Genomic DNA, 15,010 nt, shown 5'->3' on the forward strand with positions numbered 1-15,010 from the left:
CTGCTTCAACCGCTGGTCTGATCGCATAAGGCACTGGTCTGGCCTTCAGAAATTTTGGGCTTGCATTATCCTCTATTTTAAATGTTGCTGTTATTCCTTTTAGTGTTCCTAGTCCCTCCTGGAACACTTATTTTGAATCAGTTAGCATTTTTGACAGTCGTCCAGGTGTGACGTCGTCATCCTTTTTGGCCTCCACCTTCAGTGCCTGTATGGAATGCTAATCTAAATGTATCTTGCGGATCCATTCACGTCCTAGCAGTGGTGGTCCTTCATTTGGCAATACATATATGTCCATTTTAGGTATTTCCTGACCTTTATATGTCGCTTTTCACCCTTATTTTTCCTTTGGGGTAGACATTTAGCCCCGTATACATCTTCAAGACAACCTCTGTAGCTTTCAAGGGTATGTGTGAAAATAGCCGCTTGTAGTCTCTTTGATTTATGACTGTTAGAGCTGACACTGTGTCCAATTCCATTTCCACTTGGACTCCGTCTATCTTGAGTGTAACCCAGATAGTCTGGTGATCCTCCATTTCGGTTACATTATGTAGTTTCAGACAACCCAGCTCCTTGCTTCCAGAGTCTGTGTCACTTTTCTGTTCGTCTGAACCACTGTCCATCACCTGGTGTACCTTTTTGTACTTCTCCTGTGGAGATTTCTTACTGTTGGTTTTCTTCCCAGACCTGCAGACACTTGCTATGTGTCCTGCTTTCCCACACTGTCTGCACACTTGGTCCTTGAACCAACAATCTTTCTGGTCATGTGTTGTTCTGCCGCAACGATAGCACTTCCCTGTTCCATAGGTCATTTTGTTGGTGCCATACTCTTGCGGTCTCCGTTGTATCTCTGCAGTGCCCCGTGCAGCTGCTTCGTGTGATACTGCCATACTGGAAGCTTTGTCCAGCGTAAGGTCCTTTTCTGATAGAAGCTGTTTCTGGGTTCCTTCACTTTGTAGCCCACACACAAACTTGTCCCTTAACGTGTCTGCTAGTCCCGCTCCAAACTGGCAGTATTTCGATAGCTTGCGCAGTACTGTTAGGTGCTCAGCTTTGCTTTCGTCTTTGTGTTGGTTCCTTTTATGGAACTTAAATCGTTCTGCTATCAGCAGCGGTGTGGGGTTTAAGTGGTCCTGTAGGATTTCTATTATGCTTTCAAAATTCTTGTTTACCGGCTTCTCTGGCGTTATTAGATTTCACAGTAAACCATAAGTTTTTGCACCCATGGAATTTAACAGAACCAGTGCTTTATTAGCATCTGGCACTTCATTCGCCCTGCAGTACACCTCAATACGTTCCACATATGTCGCCCAATCTTCGACTTCATTGTCGAACGTAGAGATACTGCCACTCTTCGGCATCCTTGGTTGTGCATTAACTATCCACAATGGCGCCTCCCACGCTTCCCCTTCTTCTCCGCTGGCACAAAATGGCATCTCCCACACTTTCCTTCCTTCCCGCGCTCACTCGTCTTCTCCGATGCGGCTTCCATAAATGGCGTCTCCCACGCTCTTCCTTCTTCTCCGCGGCTCAATGGCACCTCCCGCACTCTCCCTGCTTCTCTGCGGCTCAATGGCGTCTCCCCTTGCTTTGCCCCGCGGACCCTGATCAGCCCATAATCCCTGGCTGTGCTCTGCGTGTTCTTCTCTTGATATTTGTCGACGCCACTCAGTCTAGAACCCGGCTGTTTCTTACCCTCTCTCTCTCCGGTTTGCAGTATTTTCCCTCTTTCTTACCGCGTCGACGCTGCCCGGCTCTCTCTCTCTGCCGTCGGTCGGCTCCAGCCGCCGCTGCTCGGGAAGGGCCTGCTCTGGACCTGTCGTCGGTCTCTTACTGCTTGTTGTGGCTGGGGAACCAAGCCTGGCTCTCCACAGCCTCCCCAGCGAAGTTGGATCTCTGCCTGACTGCTGGGCGGTTGCTCGCGGTCGACGCCCGTGTTCCTGGGCTCGACTATTTTTTTTTTATGTTGCAGGTAGTTTCGCATCAACACTCGTTGCCACTGTTAAATCCGTGGTTCAGTGGATAATAATTACACGGATGCTGTACATAAACAAATAGCAGGTCTTTACTGGAGGAGGGTCATCTCTAGACTGGGGTACAGAGGCATGCGCACAGCTTATATACCAGTGTGGTCACTGCCGGTACTACAGTATACAGCGGCTGTAAAAAGTAGTTCTGACTTAAAGCACATACACTACAAGATGCAGAATAGAACGCCTGTTTCTGTAGGCCACATACTGAAAAGATAAGATACTGAAAAGTGTCATTTTGGTTTTAAATTTCCAACACGGCAGTCATCCGTCTGCAGGCTGGCCACGGTGTGTGTGCGTGTGAGAGAGTGAGGGCAAAAGCAGGTGATTGTGTGAGATGTGGTCTGCTGTTTTAATACCATCTGTTGTTGAAATAAACTCAATTCATTTCACTCTGGCCTGGTCCACATGTAACGCTGCTGTTGTTCACTTTATTGCACTTTATTTCACTTCACTTCAATCAGACAGTCAGTCAGTGAGATTCTGCAAAATGTCTTTGTGGACTGTCTGACAGTAAAAGCTGCCCTGGGACTTTGCATTCTTTATATTCCACTCCACTCAAATCGAGACAAGTCAGGCAGGTAGGCAGTGAGAGAGACACATGAAATCAAGACAACCTGCAGAATAGAAACAGGAACAGAAAATACTGGAAATACTCAGCAGGTTGTCAGGCAGCATCTGTGGAGCGAGAGAGAAACAGAGTTAAAGTTTCAGGTCGACGACCTTTCATCAGAACTTTTCCAGAATCTGATGAAAGGTCATCAAGCTGAAACTCTGTTTCTCTCTCTCTCCACAGATGCTGCCTGAACTGCTGAGTATTTCCAGCACGTTCTGTTTTTATTTCAGACTTCCAGCATCCACTCTATTTTGGTTTTGATGCAGAATAGAAACCTGTTTCTTTAGGCCGCAAAATGAAAAGATCAGATACTGAAAAGTATCTTTGTTGCTTTAACTCTGCCAAGCACAGCAGGGCAATAAGAGAAATCACCTTTCTTTCATTGCTGACAGTGTTTTGTGGCAATTTTGCAGGCTGGCCTGTGCGTATGTGTGTGTGAGTGTGGGAGAGAGAGAGAGACAGCAGGCCATGTCTGAGATCAAGTTACCTGCTGTCATAAATCGCAACTTGTACAAGAAGTAACTCAGGAAGTACTACTGAACGGCCAGCCGAGGGCGCCATCCGAGGAGTATAAATACTCGGGCGTGGGCCCAGCTTGGCCAGAGACAGTCTGGAAACAGGAAGCTAGTGACTACTAACTAGACCTCCATGTTTTGTTACAAGTCGATTAAAGCCTTGCTTTATGTACAACCAAGTGCGTTGTGAGTCTTTATTACATCAATTTAATCATCTCCATGCCTTGTGTGATTTGGAACACCCAGCTGCAACTCGAACCGCAGAAAGGAACCTGGGCAAGAAACTGATCCATCATGGAAAACCTCCTTAGACCCGCTCGCCTCGACCTGGACCCGAATGCACCTGCGGCAGCGAAGGTATGGAAGCATTGGTTTCGTACCTTTAGCAACATTCTTGAAGAATGAGGGGCGGGGGCCTCTAATAAGTTACGAATGCTTATTAACTACGTATCCCCTCTTGTGTATGATTATATTGAAGACTGTATAGACTATGACGCTGCTATCGAAATTTTACAGCAGCTATTTGTCAAGTCCCCAAATGAAGTCTTTGCTCGACACCTACTGGACACAACTCGGCAGCAGCCTGGGGAATCACTCGATGAATTCCTCCAGAAACTTCGCAGGCTCAGCAAAGATTGTAACCTTAAAGCAGTTACAGCTGAACAGCATCAAGAGGAACTAATGCGTGATTCCTTTATCAATGGGATTGCATCCCCTTTTATACGTCAGCGCCTGCTGAAATATAAAACCCTCAATTTATGGGCTGCTTATGACCAGGCGTGTTCCCTGGACTTGGCCAAGAAGAATGCAGACACTTATCTCCCACCACGTGCTCGTGCGGCGGCTATCACCCTTAATAAGTCTTTCGATAGGTCTCGGGTGGATGCCCCCGCTGATGATGACTCTACTCTAACGGACGATGACCCTACCCTAGAGGCCTTTACTGATGACGACCCCGCCCTAGCAGCATCCTGGCAATCAGGAAGAAAGTGTTTCTTTTGTGGAGGTATGTTCCATTACAGAAAATTTTCCCCGGCTCGTAATGCAATCTGCAATCATTGCAGCAAGAAAGGACACTTTTCCAAGGTATGCCAGTCACGGACCTTTGCTAACAAGAAAGCCCGCTCCTCTAAAGTATTCCAGTCGAGAGCTCCTTTTAGCTTCACAGCTGCTATCTATGGAGCTGCTCCTCCCTCAAGAACCACTGCTGAAGCTACAGCTGCTGAAGGAAAAATTACCCCTCCTCCCATCACAGCTGTTTTTCCCCAAAGTTTGTCCCATGCAGGTACGAATGTTTCAGTAAATGGGCATACTCTAAGCATGCTAATCGACTCCTGCAGCTCTCACGGCTTCATTAGTAAGCGGGCTGTCAGCAGGTTAAAACTGCGCATTTATCCCTCAGACAGGGAGATTGCAATGGCTCGGGCGACTCTGACCACCAATTCTTCTGGCTTCTGTCTTGTCAACCTCATCCTCAATGGCCGCACTTCGCTCTCCACCCGGCTCGGAGTACTCGAAAACTTATGTAGCGATGTGCTTCTGGGACAGGACTTCCAGAAGCAGCACAAAAGACTCACTTTTGAGTTTGGAGGGCCAAAGCCGGAGCTTAACATTTCTAAGGTGCCGTTTTGTGTGCTCTCAGTGGCCTCCCTGTTTGCCAATCTCTCCCCCCGCTGTAAACCCATAGCCACCAAATCACGGTGCTTTAGCCAAGATGACCGAGCATTTATCGAGGCAGAAATCTCTCACCTTTTAGCTGACGGTATTATCGAGCTGTGTTCATCCCCCTGGTGAATTCAAGTCGTAATTGTGAAAAACCCTTTAAAACAACAAAAGAAACGTCTGTATATTGATTATTCACATACTATTAATCAATATACCGATCTGGATGCCTACCCGCTACCACGCATAGTCGACATGGTCAACAACCTTGCCTACTACAAGTTATTTTCAACCTTCGATTTAAAGAGCGCGTACCATCAGGTACCGCTGAAAGACTCTGACAAAAAGTATACGGCCTTTGAGGCCAAATGTCGGCTTTACCAGTTTCGTCGCTTTCTATTTGGGGTCACCAATGTGGTGGCCGTCTTCCAATGGGCAATGGATGGCCTAGTCCGGCAAGAGAACTTGACGGATACCTTTCCATATTTAGACAATATCACTATTGCCGGCCATGGTCAAAAGGAGCATGACGCCAATCTTAAGAGATTTTTTGACGTTCTCCGTCGTCGCCACTTAACGTTAAACAAATCCAAATCAGTGTAATCGGTGCCATCAGTGAACATTCTAGGCTATTGGGTGGGCAACGGTGTTATTAAACCGGACCCAGAGTGACTTCATCCACTTCAGGAGCTCCCTCACCCTACAAATCTCAGCTCTCTTCGTCGGGCACTTGGCATGTTTGCTTATTACGCAAAGTGGATACTTCACTTCTCCGATAAAATACAGCTGCTGCTTCATGCAAAGTCTTTTCCATTAGAAGCAACGGCTAGTTCTGCCTTCAACCTCCTCAAACGACAGCTGGAGCAAGCCACGCTTCGCTCCATTGATGAAAACCTTCCTTTTGTGGTCGAATGCGATGCATCGGAGGTGGCGATCTCGGCTACCTTGAATCAAGGTGGTCGGCCCATGGCATTCCTATCCAGAACCTTACTGGGTAGTGAGCTCCATTACTCCCCCCATCAAGAAGGAGGCTACAGCCATCATCGAGGCTGTACGCCAATGGAGTAATTTGCTTGCTCGGCGTCATTTCATGCTCGTAACTGACCAGCGCTCCGTGGCCTTCATGTTGGATAACCGGAAGTGCACGAAAATCAAAAATAATAAAATTCAACTCTGGAGGATGGAGCTGGCTGCCTTTGGATATACTATCCGTTACCGACCCGGCAAACAGAATGTGGCCCCAGATACTTTCACATGGGCATTTTGCTCTTCAATGTCAACGTCGACTCTGGCGGATCTGCATATGGACTTATGCCATCCTGGCATTTCCCGTATGTTGCACTTTTTGCGCTCCAATAAACTACCATTCTCAATGGAGGACGTAAAGAAAACATGCTCCTCCTTTAGGATTTGTGCAGAATTGAAAACACAATTCATCCGCCCATCAGATGACTTACTGATACATGCAATGCAGCCTATGCTGAGGCTCAGCATAGACTTTAAAGGGCCATTGCCTCCATCGATGCGGAACACCTACCTACTTACGATGGTAGACGAGTATTCACGCTTTCCCTTTGCCTTCCCCTGTCCTAATATGCTTACCTCTACGGTAATAAAATGCCTCGATCAGGTCTTTTCCCTCTGCGGGATTGCCAATTTTATCCACACAGATCGAGGTCCCTCCTTTATGTCGAGTGAACTTAAAACTTATCTCTCCCAATGGGGAATCGCCTCATGTAAGACGTCACCATATCAACCAATCGGCAATGGACAGGTTGAACGATACAATGCCATCATCTGGAATGCTGTTCGTCTGGCACTGAGGTCATGCAACCTACCAGACCAGCAGTGGAAAACTGTGCTCCCCGACGTGTTACACTCTATCAGGTCTCTTCTCTCCACATCCACCAATGTCACACCTCATGAGCGATTCTTCAAGTTCCAGCGTCGCTCTACACATGGGACATCTCTACCCTCATGGTTGGCGGCTCCAAGCCCTGTGCTACTCCGGAGGTTCGTCCGGTCGTCCAAGAACGACCCTCTCATTGACGAGGTGGAGTTAACAGAGGTAAACCCCACGTATGCGCACGTGCGGTAACCCGATGGCCGGGAGTCCACTGTCTTGCTCAGAGATCTGGCGCCCTGCCCACCTGGCCACACGGGCCTGAATAATGTAGGATCCCACGCTGATGATGTCAACACTCTGCACCCCTATGAAGATGACGCCATACCTGGGACATCGAGGGATCTGCCGGCAGTGCTACCGGATCGACTCAGGGAGTGGAAAGCTCCCCGTAGGATGGCCACCCGAAATTAGGACGCCCGACAATCTCCGGCTACAACCGAGGATGAGGCCAGCAGTGCGCCTGTGGGGACCCACACCCGGAGCCATGATATTCCCAGGCCTCCACAGGACTATCAAGATGACACGGACTCTACCGACTTACCGGTATGGGCCAAGTGACCCAGGGACCAGGACACGGTCCGGGGAGACGTGCCTTCCGGTCACAAGCAGAAAGCTAAATGACTACGGCTATTTTTGTTCTGCCTAGTCAGTTAAAGGAAGACTGGACTTCCAAACCTTTTAGGGAGGAAGAATGTCATAAATCGCAACTTCTACAAGAGGTACTACTGAACAGCCAGCTGAGGGCGCCGCCTGAGGAGTATAAATACTTGGGAGTGGGCCCACCTTGGACTGAGACAGTCTGGAAACAGGAAGCTAGTGACTACTAACTAGACCTCCATGTTTTGTTACAAGTCGATTAAAGCCTTGCTTTATGTACAACCAAGTGCATAGTGAGTCTTTATTACATCAAATACGTGGCTAGAGGAATGGTGCAGGAGGAGTGATACAAATTCCTGGGATATTGGAACCTGTTCTGGCGGAGGTGGGAACAGTACAAGCTGGACGGTTTGCACCTGGGCAGGACCAGGAATGATGTCCAAGGGGAAGTGTTAGCTAGTGCTGTTGGCAGGGGTTTGGAACCTGTGCAAGGAGACAGAGAAAAGGGAAACAAGAATAGAAGCAAAAGATAGGAAGAAGAAAAGCAAAAGTGGAAGGCAGTGAAATAAAGGATGTAAATCAAACAGGGCCACAGGAAAAAAGAATTGTAAATGGACTAAGAGTGTTAAAAAAGCAAGCCTGAAAGCTTTGTGTCTTAAAGCGAGGAGCATTCGTAATAAGGTGCATGAAATAGATGCGCAAATAGATGTGAATGGATATGATATAATTGGGATTACAGAGACATGGCTCCAGGGTGACGAAGGCTTGTAACTCAACATCCAGGGGTATTCAATATTAAGGGAGGATGGGCAATATGTAAATGGAGGCGGGTTAGCGTTGCTGGTTAGAGAGGAGGTTAACACAATAGTAAAGAAGGAAATTAGCTCGGATGATGTGGGATCTGTACGGGATGAGCAGCGAAATACCATGGGGCAAAAAACATTACTGATGTGGCGTACCGATCACAGAAAGGACACAATCCGCTTTCCAGACCGTAGACTATAAATCAGGAGTCATGCCTTTAAGAAGGATCACACCTTTAAGAAACTCGATCTGCAACATAGTTAAGCCCAGAGCGGGGGAGGATCAGTCAAAGCTGTGCACTGATGAAAGGCAGACGTACTTTGTGTCGTCTCTGACTCCATTTTGTGTTCAGCATGCAGCCTCAACAATTAAACCTTTTCTGTTGAAGCTCTCCGAGTTCAGTATTTCTTGCTAGGAGTACGTAGACTCCTACATTGGTGACCCCGACGCTCAGGATGACTCCTAAGTGTAACCATGGCTGACACAAATGCAGTTTCTGTGAAGCTGCCGGAGTTCTGGGAGAACCTGGCCACCGCCTGGTTCCTTCAAGCTGAATCGCAATTACGACTCCGCGGCATCACTGCCGATGCAACGATGTACGACTACCTCCTCGCCTCCCTGGGCAGCTGCACAATCATGAAAGTCTGGACAACAATACAAAACCCTCCGGAGGAAGGCAAGTACACACATCTCAAGGCCGCGCTCATTTAAAAATTGACAGCCTACCAATTCTTGCGCAACTGCCACCTCCTCGACCTCCCGGGCCTCAGTGACTCCATGCCGTCGGACTTGCTCTCACACATGCTTGCTCTGACCGACGAGAAACCGCCCGGCTCCCTCTTCCACACGCTCTTTATCCGCCAACTACCTCCCAGCATCCGCCCGGCGATCGTGGCGTCCAGCCTCACGGACCTCGAGGCCTTGGCCGACAAAACCGATTATCTCCTGTCCGCCAGCTCCCACCACGCCGGATCGGTACCTCATACTGCACATTCAAGACTTCTCAGCTAGACTGGCCGGCCGCTCAGTCTTCTCCAAAGTCGACCTGGAGCGCGGTTACCATCAGGTGCCAGTCCACCACACGGACGTTCCCAACACGGCCATAATCACCCCTTTTGGGCTATTCGAGTTCCTCCGAATGCCCTTCGTCCTCAAAAACGCGGCCCAGGCCTTACAGCAGCTCATGGACTCGGTCCTCCGGGACCTGAAGTTCCTCTTTGTCTACCTGGATGACATCCTGGTAGCTAGTTCCTCCAAGCAGGAACACATCCAACACCTCCGCACCCTGTTCCAGCGGCTCAGTGAGCACGGGCTCATCATCAGCCCAGCCAAGTGCCAATTCGGCCTTAGCAGGATCGTATTCCTCAGCCACCACATCATGCAGGACGGAGCCATTCCTCTGCCCGCCAAGGTGCAGCTGTCCAGCAGTTCCCCCGGCCAACCACCATCAAAGGCCTCCAGGAGTTCTTGGGGATGATCAACTTTTACAACTGCTTCATTCCCGGAGCGGCCTCCCTCATGCGGCCCCTATACGAAGCCCTCCGGTGTAAGAAAGACAGAATGGTGATCGAGTGATCGGCGGACATGTTGACCACTTTCGACTCGACCAAAAAGGCGCTCGCCGACTCCACCATGCTCGCTCACCCACAGCCCAATGCCAGAGTGGCCCTCACCAAGGACGCCTCTGACCACACGGTCGGCGCCGTGTATGAACAGTGGGTCGATGGGGCCTGGCAACCGCTGGCCTTTTCAGCCACCAACTGCGCCCCCCGGAGGCCAAATACAGCGCCTTTGACCGCGAGCTCCTCGCACTGTACCTGGCAGTCAGCCATTTTAGATTTCTTCTGGAGGGCTGCCCCTTCACCGTGTTTGTCGACCACAAACCCCTGCCATTCGCGATGGTGAAATCTGCGGACCCGTGGTCAGCCAGGGAACAACGCCAGCTCGCCGCGGTGCCTGAATTCACCACAGACATCCGGCACGTCTCCGGTCGAGACAATGTGGTGGTCGACTGCCTATCCCGCCCCGCCGTCCACGGCCCCCACCTGGCAGTGGACTATGCTCAACTGGCAGCGGAGCAACCCACCGACCCCGATCTACTCTCCATGCCCACAACCCTCCCAGGGCTGCGACTGACTAACGTTGCCTGAGGCCCGTCCACCATCACAGTCAAATGCGGCACCCCCTTGGCGCAACCCCGCCCCGTAGTCCCGGCATCCTGGCGAAAACACGTGTTCGACATCGTCCACAGCCTCTCACACCCCGGCACCCGCGTGTCCATTAGACTGGTGGCCAACCGATTTGTCTGGCACGGCCTGTGCAAAGATGTGCACATCAGGTCCAGATCCTGCATAGCTTGCCAGCATGCCAAAATCCACCAGCACATCAAAGCCCCACTCGAGGAGTTCACCGTGCCAGAAACAAGGTTCGACCACATCCACATCGACATCGTTGGCCCCCTGCCGCCATCACAAGGTCACATGCACCTGCTGACAATCGTGCACCGTACCACCCGCTGGCCCGAGGCCATTCCACTGACGTCCACCACCACCGCCGACATTGCGAGGGCGTTCATCGGTACCTGGGTCACTCTGTTCAGCGTCCCCTCCGACATGACTTCGGATAGAGGCCCACAGTTCACCTCTGATCTGTGGGTCGCCATCGCCCGAAACCTCGGGGTGGCCGTTCACCACACGATGGCTTACCACCCCAAGCCAATGGACTGTGCGAGCGATTCCACAGGTCCATGAAAGCGTCCCTCCATGCCAGCCACGAGGACGAGGCTTGGATCGACAGCCTCCCGTGGGTGCTACTCGGCCTACGCTCCACGGTCAAGGAAGACCTGCAAGCCTCGGCGATGGAACTCGTGTACGGCCAGCCGCTGCGCGTAACCGGAGCATTCCTGCCCACCGCTGTGACACCCTGGTCGGCTGACCAGCAATGCCACGCTTTCGCCAACTGAGCACAACAGTTCACTCCGGTACCCACCAGCCGGCACGGCGAACCAGCAACCCGCGTACCACCTAGCCTGCACATGGCCAAATTTGTTTTTGTGCACCATGACGCCCACCGAGGACCTCTACGGCCGCATACGATGGACGCTACAAGGTAGTCCAGACGGGGAACAAGTTCTTCCTCCTTGAGGTGGGCGGCAGAACTGACAAGGTGTCGGTCGACCGGCTCAAGCTGGTGCACCTAGAGCCCGATGAACCCATTCAAGTGGGCCAACCCCCACCACGGGTAAGACCGCCTAAGAGCCCGATGGGTCTAACCGCCCCGCTCCCGACACCAACCGCCAAGAGCTGTTCCGGCCGTGCCATCAAGCTGCCATGCTGGCTCGTATACTCCCTACTAGCAGATTCTGGAGGGAGCTGTGTGGCGTACCGATCACAGAAAGGACACAATCCGCTTTCCGGTCCGTAGACTATAAATCAGGCGTCATTCCTTTAAGAAGGATCACACATTTAAGAAACTCGATCTGCAACAGAGTTAAGCCCAGAGCGGGGGAGGATCAGTCGAAGCTGTGCACTGATGAAAGGCAGTCGTACTTTGTGTAGTCTCTGACTGCATTTTGTGTTCAGCATGCGGCCTCAACAATTAAACCTTTTCTGTTGAACCTCTCCGTGTTCAGTATTTTTTGCTAGGTGTACGTAGACTCCTACACTGGGAGTTATATGCAGACCACCAAACTGTAGTGGTGAGGTTGGGGATGGCACTAAACAGGAAATTAGAGATGCATGCAATCAGGGTACAGCAGTTATCATGGGTGACTTTAATCTGCATATAGATTGGGCTAACCAAAATAGTAACAATACTGTGGAGGAGGAATTCCTAGAGTGTATATGGGATCATTTCCTGGGCCAATATTGCGAGGAAGCAACTTGAGATGAGGCCATCTTAGACTGGGTATTACGTAATGAGAAAGGATTAATTAGCAATTGTGTTGTGCGAGGTCCCTTGGGGAAGAGCAATCATAATATGATAGAATTCTTAAATAAGATGGAGCGTGACGTAGTTGACTCAGAGACTAGGGTCTTGAATGATATAAAGGGAAACTATAATGGTGTGAGGCGCGAGTTGGCAAGGTGGATTGGGGAACGTTACTTAAAGGGTTGACGGTGGATAGGCAATGGTAAATATTTAAAGATCGCATGGATGAACTTAAATAATTTTTTCATCCCTGTCTGGCATAAAAATAAAAGTTGAAAGGTGGCTCAACCGTGCCTAACAAGGGAAATTAGGGATAGCATAATATCCACCGAGCAGACATATAAATTGGCCAGAAAAAGCAGCATACCTGAGGAGTGGGAGCAGTTTAGGATTCTGCAAAGGAGGACAAAGGGATTAATTAAGAGGTGGAAAACAGAATATGAGTGTAAGCTTGCAGTGAAGATAAAAACTGACTGTAAAAGCTTCTATAAATATGTGAAGTGAAATAGATTGGTGAAGTCAAGTGTACATCGCTTGCAGTCAGAATCAGGGGAATTTATAATGGGGAACAAAGAAATGGCTGACCAACTAAATACATACTTTGGTAATGTCTTCACAAGGGAGGACAAAAATAACCTGCCAGAGAGGCCGGGGAACATAGGGTCTGATGAGAGGGAGGAACTGAATTAAATCAGTATTTGTAGGGAAATGGTGTTAGGGAAATTGATGGGATTGAAGGCCGATAAATCCCCAGGGCCTGACGATCTACAGCCCAGTGTACTTAAGGAAGTGGCCCTAGAAGTAGTAGATGCATTGCTGGTCATCTTCCAAAATTCTATATATTCTGGAACAGTCCCCATGGATTGCGGTGTAGCTAATTTAACCCCACTATTTAGAAAAGTTGGTAGAGAGAAAAGGGTAATTATAGGTCGGCTAGCCTGACATCGGTAGTGGGGAAAATGCTAGAGTCCATTATGAAAGATGTAATAGCAAAACACTTGGAAAACAGTGACAGGATCGAACAAAGTCAACTTGGATTTACAGAAGGTAAATCAAGCTTGACAAATCTACTGGAAATTTTTGATGATGTAACTGGTAGAATTGATAAGGGAGAACCAGTGGATGTGGTGTATTTGGACCTTCAGAAGGCTTCCGACAAGGTCCCACATAAGAGATTAGCATTCAAGTTAAAGAGCATGGAATTGGGGGTAAGGTAATGACTTGGATAGAGAACTTTTGGCAGACAGAAATCAAATGGTTGGAATAAACGGGTCTTTTTCGATTGGCAGGCAATGACTAGTGGGGTACTGCAGTGATCGGTGCTAGGACCCCAGCTATTCACAATATATATTAATGATTTAGACGAGGGAACTAGAATTAATATCTCCAAGTTTGCAGACAACACAAAGCTGGGTGGGGGAGCGTGCTGTGAAGAGGTTGCAGAGAAAATCCAGTATGATTTGGACAGGTTGGGTGAGTGTGCAATTGCATGGCAGATGCAGTATAATGTGGATAAATGTGAGGGTATCCTCTTTGGTGGCAAAAACAGGAAGCTCGATTATTAACTGAACGGCAATTGCTTGGAAAAGGGGAGGTGCAACGAGATCTGGGTGTCATTGTGCACCAGCCGCTGAAGGTAAGTATGCAAGTGCAGCAGAATTTTAAGAAGGCAAATGGTGTGTTGGCCTTCATAACAAGAGGATTCAAGTACAGGAGCAGGGAAGTCTTCTGCAGTTCTGCAGGGCCTTGGTGAGACCACACCTTGAGTATTGTGTGTAGTTTTGGCCGCACTATCTGAGGAAGGATGTTCTTTCCATGGAGGGAGTGCAGCAAAGATTCACCAGACTGATACATGGGATGGCAGGGATGACATAAGGTGAGAGGTTGCGTCGATTAGGCGTATACTCGCAAGAGTTTAGAAGAATGAGAGGGGATCTCATTGAAACTTATAAAAGTCCAACAGGACTAGACAGACTAGCTTCAGGAAGCATGTTCCCGATGCCGGGTGAGTCCACAACCAGTGGTCACAGTCGAAGGATAAGGGGTAAACCATTTAGGACAGAAATGATGAGAACTTTCTTCACCCAGTAATTGGAGAACCTCTGGAATTCTCTACCACAGATGGCAGTTGAGGCCAATTCATTAATATATTCAAGAAGGAGTTAGATATATTTCTTAGGCTAAAGGGATCAAGGGATATGGGGAGAAAGCAGAGACAGGGTACTGAGTTTGGATGATCAGCCATGATCTCATTGAATGGCCTACTTCTGCTCATATCTTCTATGATTCTATGTTTCATCCTTAACTAACCTACTGGAGGTACTCAAACACATCACTGGCCTGTAGAGCAGGCGAGATGCAGCTGCAATGACCCAGTCGGATTATAATGCAGCAAAGGACAAGGTTCCACATCTACAAAGGTTGAGAAATTATGAAATAGTGTGGAAGATCTGGCACTGCACAGAGAACTAATTACAAAATGAAATTAGGCTATTGACAAATGGAAACCATTATGGTACAGGAGACTATTGAACCTCTGGGATCTTCCTTTGTATCATTTTTAATAATATTTTGTTCAATAGAAACTCAATGGAGCTGAGGGTATCTTAGACACAAAAACAATTAAAACCATGCCAGCATAGGTAACAGTACAAAACCAAAGAAATGTACTGGGCGGGTGTATGTCATTTGAGCCATTCTATCTAAATGGGTTCTTTGAGACATGAATCAAAAACTATCTTCACTGCCCTCCTCTCGCCACAGAAAATTATTTGCTCTTTTTATAAATATTCATCCAACTTTTCCTTAACTACTCCCTGAGGAAAAACATTCCGTGCTCCAGCACCCCTTTGCATAACGAAGTTTCATCTAACCTCTCTGCTCATTCCCTTTGTGGCCAATTTAAGTCGAGCACTATTTACTGCTCGCTGCTCAACTAGATGGAATGTCTCCC

At 48.8% G+C, this 15,010-nt stretch overlaps 1 pseudogene across 1 annotated transcript in view; it reads right to left on the reverse strand.

The window, feature by feature from the left end:
* Nucleotides 1-15,010, reverse strand: part of LOC147092569 (NACHT, LRR and PYD domains-containing protein 14-like) — a 359,808-nt pseudogene that overhangs the window by 216,950 nt on the left and 127,848 nt on the right. The gene's annotated exons all lie outside the window — the stretch shown is intronic.

Source organism: Somniosus microcephalus, unplaced genomic scaffold (genome assembly GCF_052327205.1).
Source record: "Somniosus microcephalus isolate GS21.2 unplaced genomic scaffold, FLI_Smic_1.0 unresolved_chr2, whole genome shotgun sequence".
Taxonomy (NCBI): Eukaryota; Metazoa; Chordata; class Chondrichthyes; order Squaliformes; family Somniosidae; genus Somniosus; species Somniosus microcephalus.